General features: G+C 38.7%; 1 non-coding gene and 1 pseudogene across 1 annotated transcript; both read left to right on the top strand.

Moving 5' to 3' along the window:
* The first annotated feature begins 7,481 nt into the window (after positions 1-7,481).
* Positions 7,482-7,587, top strand: LOC144230967 (U6 spliceosomal RNA). The gene has a single exon (XR_013334935.1). It is a non-coding gene; the product is annotated as a U6 spliceosomal RNA (small nuclear RNA).
* A 3,757-nt stretch (positions 7,588-11,344) lies between these two features.
* LOC144230942 (small ribosomal subunit protein eS4-like) lies at positions 11,345-13,968 on the top strand (annotated as a pseudogene).
* Positions 13,969-14,287: the final 319 nt, after the last annotated feature.

The raw sequence follows: 14,287 nt of genomic DNA, 5'->3' as shown, positions 1-14,287 counted from the left end.
GCATTTGGCTTATCAATGTTGATGGTGTGGAAAATTCTCAAAGGAGAGATCCCTGTCTCTCTGGATACTTCATCAACAGGCCAATGAATGTTTGACCCTTTTATTGAGTCAATCGATTGTTCTTGTTGATTAGTACAGCTTCACAGGGAACCAAAAGGTTTATGAGACAGTGTTAATAAAACGCTTTTGTTCCTTAGAAGAGACGCACTTCACAAAAATGAAGTGACTACATCTTAAACAATTTAAATTCTTCCTGGAATACTAGAAGTTTACTTTACCTTGAATACATTGCTCATAATAGGGCTTTGTATTATTATGATAAGGGACAGAGGACTCTGTAGGGCCAGGTATGATGCCATTCTCTAAAATGAGAAAATTAAGATCCCAGGTAGTCAAGTGACTTTGACAGCCAACATAAAATGTCTTTCTGCCTGATCTACCTGCTCCCACTCTACTTCCTATAAAGGTATAAATATCCCCTAGCTTCTCTAATTTTTCATTACCGTCACCAACTGGTCCCAGTGCCTCCGGGCTTAGGCTATTTAATATAGTTTCTTCATTGCATCTGAAATGATCTTTCTAAAATGCACATCTAATCCTATGACTCCTGTCTTTAAAATCCTTTGTGTCTTTCTAGATGGTTTTTTTTTAATGTTTTTTTTTTTATTTATCTCTGAGAGAGAGAGAGAGAGAGAGACAGCATGAGCAGGGGAGGGTCAGAGAGAAAGGGAGTCACAGACTCTGAAACAGGCTCCAGGCTCTGAGCTGGCAGTCAGCACAGAGCCCGACGCGGGGCTCGAACCCACGAACCGCGAGATCATGACCTAAGCGAAAGTCGGACGCTCAACCGACTAAGCCACCCAGGCGCCCCAAAATCCTTTGTGTCTTTCTGTTGCTTTTTGATAGAGTAAACCTTTAACTGGGCCAACAAGGTCTGACATAATCATCTCATTAACACATCTCTACCCACATCTCTCACACTTTTGGCTTAAGCTGCACCACCTCTTGGCCTTCTATTTCCCTAGGCTGTAATGCTCCCCACACCAACTGATTCTTTTTTTTTTTTTTTANTTGATTCCCTTGCTTTTGAGGATGTGTCAAGTAAGAAGTTGCTGCGCACACCAACTGATTCTTAGAAGGGGTAATTCCTTCAGGTCTCTACTGAGATCTCATTTCCTCTCCCCATACCCTATATACTCTTTTCTTACTCTCCTTGCCCACTCTCCCAATTCTGCATTGGAAAAGTTCTGGGACCCCTGATGGTAAAGCACATTCACTCCTTGAGTTTTCTGGGGGGTGTTGGGAAGTAGAGGGGCAGGAAGGCCCTTGGAAGGAACAATCCTGCTTTGGTTAGGAAATTAACTTGTGTATAATGTTAGAGTTGCAACTTAGGCTCTCAAAGCATAACAAGTAAGAAATGTTTTAAAATGTTACAGTGATCTTTTCTCATTGTCAGGTGATTTTTTGTTTCAGTATGTTTTTCCTACAAAAGAAACACATACTAACTTAATAATTTTGAAATCTTATATCCAATGGTTTACAGTGTTACTCAAATGTTGTCTGTTAACCCATAGCATTATTATCACCTGGCACAGGTTGGAAATGAAGATTGTCAGGTGCTATCTGGAACTCTAGAATCACAATCTGCACTTTGACAAGATCTTCAGATAATAAATTTTTACACACACTGACAGACTGAGTATAGGCTTGAAGTTTGACAAATCTGGGCTCTAGAATACTTTCCAATAGAACTTTCTGTGATGATAGGAACGTTCCATATCTGTACTGCTCAAAACATTAGCTGTTAACCACATGGGCTATTGAGCACAAGAAATGTGACCAATGCCTGAACAAGGTCCCCTTGAGTATTTAGCAAAGTACTGGATTGGCACATATGTATGAGGAAATTATCCAGATTGGGAAAGAACCAACCCAAGAGGATTAAACAGAATAGGAGAACAGGAATGCCTATTGCTACAAACTCAGTGCTTTACACAGTGTGGCAAATGTTAAGTGCTTAGCTTTTGTTATCATTGGTGTTGCTGTTGAATCCTTCTACTCTTAAGAAAGTTACTGTTATTAATCCTCGTTTTTAGATGAAAACAGAGTCACAGAGAAGTTAAATAACTTTCCTAAAATCATACAGTGAGTACAGGATAGAACTGGGTCTCAAATTGGTTCTACTTGACTTCAAAGCTCATATTTTCAACCACAAAGCTGACCAAACTCCAATAGGAGAGATTATATATATATTTTTCTCATTTGCTCTTCAGTTCTGCGCTAGCTCCACATCAACTGAGTCTTAGTGTAAGCTGATCCTCAAAAAGTGTTTGTGGTTGATAAGAAAGATGGTCCTTTCATAAACCATTTCTGGAAAATGCCAACATCCCCTAGGAAGCAGCTCACACATCATTTCCAATTTTCCCCTGCACTAATGCTAAGATGATTTCTTAAATGCTGACAATATGTGGGAAGGTATTTGAGACTTTCCCTTTCTGCTAGAAACTAGAAGTATGAAACAATGACTTGGCGATCTGAACAGCTGCCTGGCCTTTCTCTCTATCATTTTGTGGATCACAGTTCTGTTCTTTGCCCTGGGCTTAATGAGTTTATTTTTAATGCCTCCATGTAAAATACTTTTCCCCATTCACAAATGAAAATGCTCTGTAATTTGCAACTCAGTTTGCCTTCCCAACCCGATTGAGCACTTGATTGCATTTTTCATGTCATCCCCTAACCTCTGGACACAGCTATCTTGCTGTGCCAGTCACCTCAGTGACTCTCTATCATCTCCAAGGCCAAGTAGAAACTCTTTATTTTCGGTTTATGTAACCCACATGTCAGCTGTAGATCTATTACTCACTGAGACCTAAATAAAGTCACCTCAACCCTAGGAAATTCTAGTATTTCTCTCCATGATTTCTGTGTTTCTGCCTACTGCTGGGCTCGGGTTTTAGTGGGTAGTGCCTCCACAGCAACTCAGATATGTAATTCTGCTTGTTTTTAAGTACTATACACATTTAAGGAACCCCTAGAATTTGACCATAAAATTAGCTGACACAAAGCTAACTTTGGAAAGATTTATACTGCATCAGTGCAAATGGCTTCAAATTGAACATTAGCTATTCCTTTTTTGAAATGCCTTTTAACTACTCCAACATTACTGGCCTTTTATCCTACATGGTCTCCAACTATACATCATATCCCTGATTCTCCTCTTATCCTCCCTTTTTAGGCGCTAAAACATATTTTTTTTTCTTTGCTTTAGGAAAATCAGTCTAGCCACTTTCTAAAATATTTACCATGGTGCCTGCTGACATTCACACTCTTTGGACTGTCATAAGCAGCAGTCCAAGTATTGGCTCAAAAAATTATAGTAACCTCCCTAAGAGGAATTCTGGTGCTAATTGTTAAGATAATACATTTTTCACTTCCACTGACCTAATTTTTGCTCACCTTTCTTTCCAGCCTCATCTCCCCACTAGTGCAAGTGCTATTTCTGCTATCAACACATTAGTTTTCCCTCATTTCCATATTTTAAAAAGATGTCACTACTTCTTTTTTTCCTGCTTTCATCACTTTATTATTATTTTTTACAAATAGTTTATTGTCAAGTTAGTTTCCATATAACACCCAGTGCTCATCCCCACAAGTGTCCTCCTCCATGCCCGTCTCCCTCCTCCCCCCCCACATCCATCAGTCCTCAATTTGTTCTCAGCATTCAAGAGTTTCTCATGGTTTGCCTCTCTCCCTTTCCCCAACTATTTTTTCCCTTCTCCTCTCCCATGGTTCTCAGTTAAGTTCCTCCTAATCCTCCTATACGTGCAAACATATGGTATCTGTCCTTCTCTGCCTGACATATTTTGCTCAGCATAACACCCTCAAGGTCCATCCATGTTGCTACACATGGCCAGATTTCATTCTTTCTCATTGCCATGTAGTATTCCATTGTATCACATCTTCTTGATCCATTCGTCTGTTGATGGACACTTAGGCTCTTTCCATGTTTTGGCTATTGTTGAGAGCGCTGCTATGAACATTGGGGTACATGTGCTCCTATGCATCAGCACTCCTGTATCCCTTGGGTAAATTCCTAGCAGTGCTATTGCTGGGTCATAGGGGAGTTCTATTGTTAATTTTTTGAGGAACCTCCACACTGTTTTCCAGAGGGGCTGTACCAGTTTACATTCCCACCAACAGTGCAGGAAGGTGCCCATTTCTCCACATCCTCACCAGCATCTAGAGTCCTCTGATTTGCTCATTTTAGCCACTCTGACTGGCGTGAGGTGGTATCTCAGTGAAGATGTCACTACTTCTGCCTGGAACTCCCTCCCATCTTCCCATAAAAGGAAATGCGTTTTTTTAAAATGAAAAGCCATGCCTCTTGTACAATATAAACTTTTTAGAAATTAAAGATTTTATTCAACTCATGAATTAATGTGGGTACTAGTAAGATGTTACAAGTTCAAAGGAGAGTCCAGATAGCAGAAATTTATATGGGCCATAGAGGCCACCCAGAATACTGAGATGAATTTGCTTCATAAGTACAAAACAGGTTTATTTACATGGGTGGATGTACATGGATATCAACTGATGCTCCATGAGAAAAAATTCATGTATACAATTTTGGAGAAAATTAATTGGCACTTCTATAAATTGTCTACAAATTATAGAGTCGTAAGTAGCTCAAAGGTCATGAAAGGCATGAAGACCCCTGGAGAACTGGATCTCTTTGGAAGATATGCTAAACACACTTGATTTTCATTAAAGACATCCTATAATCCTTTTGGTCCATTTCCAAGGCATTCACAATTTATCTTTGTACTCTTTCTCTCCCTCTACTATCTTCTGCTCCTCCCTTTCTCCATTTGGTTTACCTGTCTCTGGTTCCCTGTGGTTAACTCACTCCTTTCTAGATACTCTCAACCCATGTATTTAATAACCTATCTACAGTTAGCTCAGACTCTGCATCATTAGCTTGCTAGACAATGGTTTTTAAAATAATTTATTTCTTTCCCCTTATGAGCAGAATCAGGAAACCATTGTTTGTGTGCTTGTGCTTCTGGTTACTCAAAAGTTTCATTCAGCTGGGTTTGGAGGCTTGAACTAACTTGAACTGGCTGTAGGGTTTCTTAATATTTTTCTCCATATTTTAGACTTCAGTTTCTTCTTTATGATATTGGGAGGTTGAGTGCAGTTCAAGTATTATTGTTCTTACAAAGAAGGTAAGAGCAAAAGGGACCTTGAGGAATTCCATATTTTCTGTCATTTGTTACATTTTTTATGTATACATATTCTACAAATGGTGGTCCCCTGCTTTATATATTCTTTCACTTGCTCTAACAATAAGGTTTGGTTGCCTGCAGCACTGTTCACAATTCTCAGAAAATTAAGGGAATTAGTCTCTGGCATTTGGCTCACAGGTTGATACAACTCCCTGGCATTCATCTTTTGTTATTTCTGCATTTGTGTCCTGAATGTGAACTATGTGGAGAGCTGTAGTGCTCTGATTTCTTTATGTTCTTCTTTACTTTCTTCCTTCTTGGGATGATACATAATAGTAATCTTAGAACAGTATTGTAAAAGCCAATACTTTATAGAGGTAAATAGTATCAAGGCTTCTGATAATTCATTCTACATAGTTCTTACTGAAAGATATTTTACCAAGTAACTTATTAGGTGGCCACAGAAGAGGCCTCAGCTGATGCTGAGATGGTATTTTTGAGAAAAGGATGGCCAATGAGTAAACAAAGTGGCATTTGAAGAGCAGAGGTAAGTAGATCCCATGCTGGTGAAGAGAGAAATCTTGTGATAACAAGATCATGTATAATGTAAACAAACCAATGCTATCTGAACAGTGTCACAATGGTTCCCCCGGTGACTTGCAAGCACCATTAGGAGTTACTCTTCTGGATTTTCAATTCTGAATCTTGCCCAAATGTTAATTTGAACACAGAGAGGAAAGTCTTACCTTGTTCTCCTGGATGTTCTGGGTGCAGCTGGACCATCATTTGTGTGGTTGAGGCTATAAAAAGCTGCTGCTCACAAAGCTATGGAGATTGAGGCTCTCTGGTGTGGGTTGGGGAGGAAGGCTCTGCCTGGGGCAGGCACTGCAGGAGGTGGAAAGCCAGGCTGCGGTAGGCGGATCCAGCCATAAGCATGTTGTCATGCACCGGGCACCCTCAAGACCTCTGCCCACAGCTTCTCTTAAGGAACCTCTGTTATAGCTTCCTAGAAAGATTAGTGGGGAGTGGGAGACTTTAGCTTCAAAGATAAACCCCCTAGAGTTCATTTTTCTTCTTTCTTTTCTTGTGCAGCATCTCTCCAGTCACAAGCCCCTGAACTGCAGGCAGTTCAGTTGCATCAACCATTTTTAAGCAGTAAAAGGGAATGACAGGGTGTAAAGTACATGACTGAAAACAAACAGACGACAATGATGTGCCAGACATTGTTCACATTGCTCTACCTTATGAATTTGTTTGTTCCGTATCACACCTTAGTGAAGCAGATAATGTGTTACATGTTACAGATATATAGATTATATAAAATTATACACATACTTTTCTATATTACTCAGTTAATTTGTCTTGCAAGGCAATAATCCATTAAAAAATGCTCTTGTTGACAATTTACAGTCATAGCTTGGTGGGGTTGGGGGACGTGAGGGAGAGAAGTCCTTATGTCTCTATTTAATTGAATTAATTTCTGCCCTCTAGTCCAAAGTCTCTTCCCCTAACCCCACTCCTTCCTCTTTTAATTTCTGAGGGAAAAAATTCCATGTGCGAAGTGTGGCCATGTCCTCTTGTAGCTGGCCATACCCAGAAATATTGATTCAGCATTTGATACCATGATTGAAATCACACTGAATCTTCCAACTTTCTTTGATTCATATTAAACATGAATCTGCTTCTCTATTTGTTGATCTCTCCATGATCTTCACCAGCAATATAGCCATGGTAGTAGGTCCTCAGATGGTTTTGTGTGTCTTATATTTGGTGAAAAATTTTGGCTGATATATGGTGATAATAGGACTCTTTTAGTATAGTTTTTGGGTTATTTGAGCTACCAATGTTCCTTTCAGAATAATAATAGCTAATACTTACATAGTACTTGCATTGCACCAGGCCCTATTCTAATTGCTCTATGGATATTACCAAATTTTAATTTTCACAATAACCTATGCAAGCAAAATTAGTTTGACTTGTTTCCTTCTTTCTAGCATTTTCTTCTAATCCCAACTCTCATTTGGATGCAGTAAGTAGTGGTACTTAATGTCCCATGCTTACACTTGATTGCAAGGGAGGCTGGCAAGGCAGACCCTGGTCTTTGCCTTGGGAGTTGGGACTCATCATGAAGAAAGTGAACACAATATGGAAATGTGTTTAGGAGATTCCAGGGTAAATAATGCCACTACAGAGACAGAGGAGGAAAATCAGGAATGTGGCATCACAGAAGCCAAGGGAAACATGTTTCAAATGCCACAAAGAGTGCTCGCTTTGGCATACTAAAATTGGAACGATGCAGAGAAGATTAGCATGGTCTCTATGCAAGGATGACAGGCAAATTTGTGAAGCATTCCATATTTTTAGAACAAACAAATAAAAACAGCAAATGCCGCAAAGAGATGTAATACTATGAAGAGTGAAAAATATTTATTGACTTTAGTGATATGAAGGTCACTGGTGACCTTAGTGAGAACTGTTTCAGCAATGTCAGGAGGGGAAAGAAATGGATTGGGCTGAGGAAAGAATAGGATTGAAGGAAACAGAAGTAGTGAGTTTAGTAAATTCTTTAAAGATCAGCAATGAAGAAGGGGAGAAATCTAGGATAGCAGTTGATAGAATGGGAAGTGGGATCCGGGATTAAAAAAAATTCTTACGTGAAGGATTCAGTAGAGAGAAGATGATGAAGATATAGGATAGAAAAGATAAAATCAATAATGGTGAGCTTCTGAGAAAGGTGACCAGGGATGGGATTCAGCACTATTTCAAAAGGTGCAATAGATGAGAGAATGTCAGTAATTGTAAACAGGTCTTTGTGGCAGAAATTTAAAGGAACCCCTATAGTTGACTTTGTCTTTTGAGAAGTGGGGGCATTTAACATTGAAATTGGGAGAATGAGGGTGTGTTTGTTGAAGGAAGAAGGTTATAAATGGTGAAGAGTAGCAAGCAAGCTGACTCAAGCCATATAGCATAACTGCCAGGGTTATGGTTATAGCATATAGGGTTATAACATAACTGTCAGGGCTCCGGTAGGGTAGGAAATCATTAAGGTATAGATAGAAAGGTGAATCTGGCCTTTTTCACAATTTCCTCCAGCATGATTTAGCCAGCAAGATGCAGGCACAGAGGGAAAAGATTATGTATTCATTCAGGGTTGGGTTTATGAAAAGACAGAGAGTAGAGGGGCAGAAGAGTTTAAGATGCTGGTGAAAAAGTTACTAAACTGACAGACCATGTAATCTAAACTAATAACATGGGAAGTGAACAGCATGGTGGAGGTGGTGGTGTTAACTAATAGAAAGTTCAGTGGCCTGAATGTCCTAAAGATACAGAAAAATGTTTGTGGTGGACCATGGTTGAATAATCAAACTGGAAAGATAGAAGTTTAGGGTCAAAAGTCGATGTAGTAAGCAGCCTCTAAGAAAGTTCACAATGGTCCCTCCGTCCTGGTATTCATACTCTTGTGCAATTCCCTCCCCTTGAGTGTGGGCTTAATTTTTAATAAACAGAATATGGTAGAAGTGATGGGGATGGGATGCAACTTCTGAGATTGGGTCACAAAAAGACTGTGGTTTCCATCTTAGGCATCTATTCTTGTGCTCTCTCACTTCCTCACTCTGAGTGTCTGTCATGTTGTGAGCTTCCCTAAAGAGAGAACCACATGGCAGGAACTAAAGAATGCTTCTGGACAATAGCCTGTGAGGAATTGAATCTTGCCAAAAACCATGTGAGGGGACCTACAGGCAAATCTTCTGCCAGTTGAACCTTCAGATGAAACTACAGTCCCAACCAACAGCTTGATTGGTCTTATGAGAAGTCTTATACCAAAGCTAAGATCCATGGATTCTTGACCCAAGTCAACTGTGAGATAATAGATATTGGTTGTTTGAACCTTCTAAATTGTGAAGTAATTCTTATGCAGCAGTAAGTAACTAAGCAGAGTTATCACAGTACTAATTAGACGCTATAATCTTTTGTTTGTTTAAAGGAAAAATAAGATCCTTTTCATAAAAGTCATGTTAGAATTGGATTAGAGTAACATTTTATAGGTTCCAATGCCACTGCTAAACTGAAGAAGTCAAGTGGAAAAGAAAATGTTAAAGGATTATCTGAGAAGGCTGAAAATTATTGAAATATCCCCTTACCTCAATTTAATAGTACACGTCTCCAAGGTCCCATGCTGGAAAGTAATGCTGACAGTTCATATATTTCCTATAATGATTACATCTGCCCTGCACCATTCTCCTTTTGCTCCAAAGTGAGATAAAGGTGAGTAAAAAAAAAATCTATGTTTTAACATACAAAATAAAGTATGTATTCTTTTGCCAATTTCACATAACTAGAATTTAGCTCCTTAAGGAATATTTATTGTTTTTTTCATTGCCATATTCCCAGAACCTAGAGTAATTCATGCACCTGTTTAAACTTTTACTCCTCCAGACTGCTCACAGAATCCCTCAGCATGACAACAAAAGTTCTATTGACCCGGACTTGATCTGGTTTTCCATCCTCCCACCCCCACTTTGCTTGGGTGGTCACAGCGGAAAATCATTGTGCTCAGTATTTGGTTTTCCGTTCTGTCTTTACTTTTGGTCCCTGAGCATCTATTTACATTTCACTTGACAGCTACTCATTTAAAAGGATATATATAAAATCATTTATTTGTTTTATCCAGTGTTTTTTGATATATGTAGTAGAGGGTTTTTAAATTTCAAATTTGAAATTTTTGTCCTCTTTTTATTTATTTTTTTAAAACATTAATTTATTTTTTGAGAGAGAGAGAGCAAGAGAGAGAGCAAGAGAGAGAGCAAGAGAAAGAGCGAGAGAGCATATGAGTGAGGGAGGAGCAGGGAGAGAGGGAGAAAGAGAATTCCAAACAGCATGGAGCCTGATGTGGGACTTGATTCCATAACCATCATATCATGACCTGAGCCAAAATCAAGGGTTGGACACTTAACTAACTGAGCCACCCTGGTGTCCCTTTCCTTTTTTTAAAAATTAGTAGTTCAGATGGATATGAAAATAATTCAAATATATAGAAAGGCTGAAAGACTTGTACACAAAGTGAACACTATACCAGCCACTTAGATTCTTTCTTAACATTGCACTGTATTTTTTAATAATATAATATTGTTTAATATAATATAGTTTTTTTAATAATGTAGTTCCATAAAACACCCAGTGCTCATCCCAACAAGTACCCTCCTCCATGCCCATCACCCACTTTACACTCTCCCCCACCCTGTACTTTATTTGTTTTATCTTACATCTATTTATCTATTTGTCTATCTTATTTTAAAAAAATTTCTAAATGTTTATTTTCTAGAGAGAGAGTGAGCAGGGGAGGGGCAGAGAGAGGGAGACACAGAATCTGAAGCAGGCCCCAAGCTCTGAGCTGTCAGCACAGAGCTCGATGTGGGGCTTGAACCCATGAACGGTGAGGTCATGACCTGAGCTGAAGTTGGATACTCAACTGACTGAGCCACTCAGACCCCCCAGTGTCCATCTTATTTTTTGATGCACTTCAGAGTAAGTTGTTCATCCTTAAACATTTAGGCTGAATGTGATTAGCTAGGGTTCAATATACATTTAGAGTTCCTCTTTTGAAATAAAATATACACCATGCATGAAACTAAAATATATCATTTTTAGGAGTTGTGACAGCCTATACTCTCTTCAAGATATAAAATAGTGCCATCACTCCAGAAAATTCCATCATGCCCCTTCCCAGGCAACCCCTAATATCCACCTTGAGAGACAAACACTTTTCTGATTTCTTTTTCATCATAATTTCATATGCTTGTTCTAGAATTTTGTATGAATGAAATCATATACCATGTTCTCTTGTGTAAAGCTTTTTCACTTAGCATAATGTTCTTGAGATTCATATTTATTTGTGGTTTCATTTTATTACTGAATATTATTCTATTGCATGAGTATGCCACAGTATTTATTCTGGTGGTGATGGATACATACTGTTTTTAGGTTTTAACTATTATGAATGAAGCTGATATGAACAAATCTTTTTGTAGACATATGTGGAATTTCTGGGTTGAAGGGTAGGTGAATGTTGATAAGAAATTCACAGGCTAGGTGGTTCTCTTTTCATGTCTAGAGCAGCCATGACTCATGGTCCCAAGAAGCATCTGAAGCATGTAGTAGATCCAACGCATTGGATGCTGGATAAATTGACCTGTGTGTTTGCCGCTCAACCCCATAAGCTGAGAGAATGTCTTCCTTTCATTATTTTCCTAAGAAACACACTTAAGTATGTCTTAACAGGAGACAAAGTAAAGATCTGAATGCAACATTTTATTAAGATTGATGGCAAGGTCCAAACTGATATAGCTTACTCTGACAGTTTTATCGATGTCATCAGTGTTGACAAGATTGGGAAGAATTTCTTTTTCTTTTTTCTTATTTTTTTATTATGATTTAAAAAGAATTTTCAATTTACATACAAGTTAGTTAGCGTATAGTGCAATAATGATTTCAGGAGTAGATTCCAGCAATCCATCCCCTATATATAACATCCAGTTCTCATCCCAACAAGGATCTTCCTTAATGCCCCTTACCCATTTAGCCCATCCACCCACCCACACCCCTCCAGCAACTCTCCATCTGTTCTCTGTATTTAAGATTCTCTATGTTTTGTCCCCATCTTTGTTTTTATATTATTTTTACTTCCCTTCCCTATGTTCATTTGTTTTGCATCTTAAAGTCTTCATATGAGTGAAGTCATATGATATTTGTCTTTCTCTAACTGACTAATTTTGCTTAACATAATATAGTCTAGTTCCATCCATGTAGTTGCAAATGGCAAGATTTCATTCTTTTTGACTGCCTAGTAATATTCCAGTGTGTGTGTGTGTGTGTGTGTGTGTGTGTGTGTGTGTGTATCACATCTTTTTTTCTTTTTTCTTTTTTTTGAAAATCCAATTGACTTTATTAATCAGTTCACAAATTGGGCAGTTTCCTCTCTAGCAGGTAAAGTGGAACGCTGAGGAATTGTACAAAATGGAATGTTTATATATAACAGGAGGGTGGAGCAAGGAAGTTATTTACAAAAGGGAAGAAAAGATTGTTTCAGGCGAAGTTACCTTCTCTTAGTGGGAAGGGCAGATTACCTCACCTTTTTGAGGGAGGTAGTGGGGGATGAAGAGGGCCCATGTATTCTACCTCTTCTTTATCTATTCATCTATCAATAGACATTTGGGCTCTTTCCATACTTTGGCTATTGTTGATCGTGCTATAAACATTGGGTTGCCTGTGCCCCTTTGAAACAGCACACCTGTATCCCTTGGATAAATACCTAGTAGTGTGATTGCTGGGTCATAGGGTAGTTCTATATTTAATTATTTGAGGAATCTCCATACTGTTTTCCAGAGTGGATGCACCAGTTTGCATTCCCACCAACAGTGCAAAAGAGATCCTCTTTCTCCACATCCTCGCCAACATCTGTTGTTGCCTAAGTTGCTAATTTTAGCCATTCTGACTGGTGTGCAGTGGTATCTCATTGTGGTTTTGATTTGTATTTCCCTGATGATGAGTGACGTTAAGCATCGTCTTATGTATTTGTTGGCTATCTGGATGTCTTCTTTGGAGAAGTGTCTGTTCATGTCTTTAGCCCATTTCTTCACTGGATGATTTGTTTTTTGGGTGTTGAGTTTAAGTTTTTTTTTTTGGATACCAACCCTTTATTTGATATGTGCTTTACAAATATGTTCTGCCATTCCACTGGTTGCCTTTTAGTTTTGCTGATTGTTTCCTTCACTGAGCAGAAGGTTTTTTTTTTATCTTGATGAGGTCTCAATAGTTCATTTTTGCTTTTGTTTCCCTTGCCTCTGGAGACGTGTTGAGTAGGAAGTTGCTGCAGCCAAGAAAGCAGGTTTTTGCCTGATTTCTTCTTTAGGATTTTGATGGCTTCCTCTCTTACATTTAGGTTTTTCATTCATTTTGAGTTTATTTTCATGTATGGTGTAAGAAAGTGGTCCAGGTTCATTTTTCCACATGTCACTGTTCAGTTTTCCCAGCACTATTTGCTGATTAGACTGTCTATTCCATTGGCTATTCTTTTNAGTTTTATGGATTGTTTCCTTTGCTGTGCAGAAGCTTTTAATCTTGATGAGGTCCCAATCGTTTATTTTTGCTCTTGATTCCCTTGCTTTTGGGGATGTGTCAAGTAAGAAATTGCTGTGGTGGAGATCAAGGATGTTGTTTCCTGCTTTCTCCTCTAGGGAGCTTTGTAATACATCTTGAAGTCTGAAACTGTGATGCCTCCAGCTTTGGTCTGCTTTTTTAAGGATTGCTTTGGCTCTTTGGGGTCTTTTCTGATTCCATACAAATTTTAGGATTGTTTGCTCTAGCTTTGTGAAGAATGCTTGTGTTATTTTGATAGGGAATGCAGAGTGGGGAAAATTTCTATCTGATCTATGACACCAAGGGTCGCTTTGCTGTTCATTGGGATTACACTTGAGAAGTCCAAGTATAAGTTGTACAAAGTGAGAAAGATCTTTGTTGGGACAAAAGGAATCCTTGATCTCATGACCCATGATGCTCATTACCATCCACTATCCTGATCCCCTCATCAATGAATGGTGAATGGCACCATTCAGATTGATTTAGAAACTGGGAAGATTACTGATTTCATCAAGCTTGACATTGGTAATCTGTGGTGACTGGAGGTGCTAACCTAGGAAGAATTGGTGTGATCACAGAGAGAGATACCCTGGTTATTTTGACATAGGTCACATGAAAGCCAAGCTCTTGGCTCCATAAAAAAGTTCAGTTCCGGTTTTCCCCACTGTGCACAGAGCCTGTGTCCTCAGCTTATATCTTCACACAAATACTAAAACTGCAACCCCTAAGGTGCATTTCTCTTTGGGTTACAAACTCTCCTCCTAATTAGATTCCTACTAACTGCTTTGGATTCCCTCCTATTTTTGACATCTGAAATTTCCTCCTTTTTACTTTTCAGATTGAAAAAAATACATATATATTAATTTTTTTTTACATTTATTTTTGAGAGACAGTGAGAGGCAGAACACAAGTTGGGGAGGGGCAGA

Source organism: Crocuta crocuta, unplaced genomic scaffold (genome assembly GCF_008692635.1).
Source record: "Crocuta crocuta isolate KB4526 unplaced genomic scaffold, BGI_CrCroc_1.0 scaffold3, whole genome shotgun sequence".
NCBI classification, from domain to species: Eukaryota; Metazoa; Chordata; class Mammalia; order Carnivora; family Hyaenidae; genus Crocuta; species Crocuta crocuta.
The sequence above is the reverse complement of the archived record's forward strand: the minus strand, read 5'-3'. Positions and strand labels throughout refer to the sequence as shown.